Here is a 3,728-nt window from a genome sequence, read left to right as displayed (position 1 = left end):
GCGGGGCCTACTCACGAGTCCGCCCCCGACCAGGACCGCGCGACCCTCCCTCGCGCCCTGCGCACCGCCGCCTTCGCTTCGACGGCTACCGCCTCTGTGAGGTAACCTTCAGTTCCTCGCGAAGAGCCAGCCGAGGGCTGAGGAGACTCCGCCTGGCCTCCCTCCACCCGCGGCGCCTTCGGGGGTCGTGCGGGCTAGTACCCTGGGCTCTCCGGGTTCTGCTTGCCCTTCTGGTCTCCTATCCACTCTGCGCCCTGACGCCTGCATGGCGTGAAGGCAAGTTCTAGACCAAGGGCTTCGCTGGGAGGCAGGGACCAGACAGAAAGGGGAACTTTGCGTTCATGGACGAGTCGTCATCCTTCTTGCTGTAGTAATTACAGGCATTTTAGCTGTGCAGCTGCCCTGCTATATTTAAGGTAGTTTGGTTAGAACTCTTTTCTGGCTGAGCCTGTGGCTCCTCAGAGCAGAGACTGCCTCCTGTTGACGACAATGACCCTGCCTGACAGGGACTATGATGTTTGGCCCAAAGGAGAAGAGGCTCCAGGGATGTTGACCAAGAGGAATGAAAGCTTGAAAGCCCAGGCTTTCTATTTCTGTGACACTTCTGATCAGGGACTTCTCTGATACAAAGCATAATCTTTGACCAAATACAAATATGGAAAAAGAACATTAACTTCTGAGGAACATCTTTCTGCCCTTTTATGTTGAAGTGCCACCAAAGTACTGGTATTGTGAAAGCATCAAACAGGCCAGAGGAATATGAGATATTCCTACTTTTTTATTAAAAGAGGCCTAAAAAATTACTCAGGAACTAATTGTGAAGTTATATATTGACTAGGTCCCTTACTGTCTACTAGGACTGGGGAGCATGATTTCAGTCAAGTTTTATGAATATTTAAAATTTTTAATACTGATGTTCGTAATTGTCTAATCACAGTTCATAACAATAATTTGTTTAAACACTGATAAATACACAACACCAAGATTATACTGTTCTAGAGCTAAGGCTACCAATTGGTCAATTTGAAGAGTATATTGTTATTTATACTAGCACCATTTTAGAAGATGTGGTCCAGATTTACAGCAGTACCATATTCAAAACAAAAACCACAGATGAGAACTTGAAGCCTAATTTCAAAATAATTTTAAAAATCACCATGCCTAAATATTGAAACAGATACAGTATGTCCTAAGTATTATATCCTAATCCCTTTCTTTTCTCATTAACTCCTGTTCCACACAGTGGCTGCTTTTATGCCTTTGAAAAATTGCCCTGTTCTTCTTTTAGCCCTGTCTGTACAGAGATCTTTTCTCCCTAGTTCTTTTTCCCTCCTAAGTCAAAATAACAAAATCAAACAAAATTGATTTAATAATTCAGGACCCACCCCTTCTGGAAGTGGGAAAGGGAAGTTCTTTTGGAATGAATATTTGGGCCCACCCAAAATTCACACGTTGAAAGCTGAATTCCTAATGTGATATTATTTGGATGTGGGGACTCAGGGAGGTAATTATGTCATAAGAGTTGCACCTCATGAATAGGATTAGGAACCCTAAGAATAGACACCAGGAGACACGATCACTTTCTCTGCTTTTTGCCAGAGGCTACAGGAAGACAGACAGCAAACCAGGCAGTCTCATCAGATACTGGTGACTTGCTGGCAACTTGGTCTTCAACTTCCCAGCCTCCAGAACTGTGAGAAAGAAATTTCTGTTGTTTAAGCTGCTCATTATATGGTATTCTGTTATAGCTGCCTAGACTAAGAAACACAAGTGATATAGTTATATATTAATTTATATTTCTCTTTCATAGATAATTTAGAAACTAGATGAAACTGTACTTTCTAGACTTTTTTTTTTTTTTTTTTTTTTTTTTTTTTTTTTTTTTTTTTTTTTTGGTGCCAGGATCGAACTCGGGTCCTTGCACTTGTGAGGCAGGCACTGGAACCACTAAGTTAAATCCCTAGCCCTTTCATAGCTAATTTTAAATGTTCACAAATATTGTCTATTAATAGGGATAGTTGGCTTCAATATAAGTGATTTCGTTCTAAAATGAGCCACCATGATAGGGCTGAGGCTTATAATCATATATATCCTGTGGTTGTATCCCTAAGTTATAGAGAACAAATGTCATACTTGATCAACAAAATCTATGAATAGCTTTCAAAATTATATTTTTAATAAGTTACTATATCTTTCAAATCTTTTGTTCCTTTGAGCTCAGAGAATTTCAGCATTGAAAACAGAGCAGTCTCAAGATACATCTTCTTGATCCAAATGTCTAGTTTGAATTTTAATACAAAACCATCATTTTTATAGTGGACCAGAGAGTTCTGTTATATAACATCTGGGTACAGTGTATAGTTATCGGGGGTCCTTGGTAGTCAAGCGAGTGGGATCTTATAGAGATTTTAATTCTAACTTTTTAACTTTTTAATTTCTAAAAACATTTCAATACCTTTGTGTCAGCTTTTCCTCATTATAATGAAATTCTGAGATCATTACCTTATAAAGAAAAAAAGGTCTATTTTAGCTCAGAGTTTTGGAGGGTGCAGTTTAGGATCAGGTGGACTCATTACATTAACCTTCTGGTGGGGCTGGTGGATGGCAATGATAGGGAGCACATAGTGAAGTAAACTGCTCACCTGAGGATTAAGAAGAAAAAGGAAAGAGGCCAGGGTCCAACAGTTCCCTTATCCCTCTTTAAGGGCATAATGAGCCAAGGACATCCCACTAAGCCCGCCTTCTAATGATTCCATCATCTTTCAGTAGCTCTACCCTGAGACCAAGCTTTTATACACAGACATTTCTGGGATATTTAACATGCCAATTATAGCAAAGTTTCTTCTTATTTTCCCAGGATTTAGCCATTTACCTACATTAAAATAAACTGCATCTTTGCTATAACCTCTTAAAGATCCACAAACATGCAATGATTTTAAAAAATGTAACCATAAAAAAATTTGTAATCTTTGTTATTTTGTCCATTATATCATGCAGTAAAGCTGATTTCCAAAAGTCAGTGCTTTCTTAATGAATGTGGCAGTGTAAACAGGGCATACCAACCTCCTGTTTTGAGTTGTATTCACTTAAAAAAACTTTTCTCTACCTCAATGAGGCTGCAAATGAAGCCCATCTTTTCCAGAAGAAAATATTTTTATTAAATTTCCCAGACCCTTTATTGGTAAAGTTAAAGTTTGTGTGAATTACATTAGGATAATACTTAAGAGGGCTAAACACTCAGGTAGAGCTTCACGTTGGAAACCCCTAGTATAAAATTTCCCTGCTTGGCAGGAGTGGTGCCATTGTTGCTGAGGTCCTTTGACAATACTCTCATGTTCTCTAAACCAGCAGAGAATTAGTGAGAGAGAGAGAGAGAGGTTAATTTATTTTAAGCAATTGGCTTGTACAGTTGTGAGAATTGGCAAATCCAAACTCTGTAAGGCCAGCAGGCTGAAAACTCAGGCAACAGTAGAGATTGTAGTCTACAGGCCAAAAATCTATAGATATAATTTCTATATTATAGTCTTGAGGCAAAATTTCTTCTTCTCTGAAAAACCTTATTTTGCTTTTATGGCCTTCAACTGGTGAAGGCCAACTTCACCAGTCTAGGAAGTACAGTTTCACACCAACTTATAGACTAAAGTTTGGCAAAAAAAATTGGGCACCATAGTTTAGGAAGCTTACACATTAAGTCAACCTTCAATATTATTTTCTTTTTTTTTTTTTTT

Source organism: Fukomys damarensis, unplaced genomic scaffold (genome assembly GCF_012274545.1).
Source record: "Fukomys damarensis isolate Sample0158 unplaced genomic scaffold, DMR_v1.0_HiC HiC_scaffold_24, whole genome shotgun sequence".
Classification (NCBI taxonomy): Eukaryota; Metazoa; Chordata; class Mammalia; order Rodentia; family Bathyergidae; genus Fukomys; species Fukomys damarensis.
The sequence above is the reverse complement of the archived record's forward strand: the minus strand, read 5'-3'. Positions refer to the sequence as shown.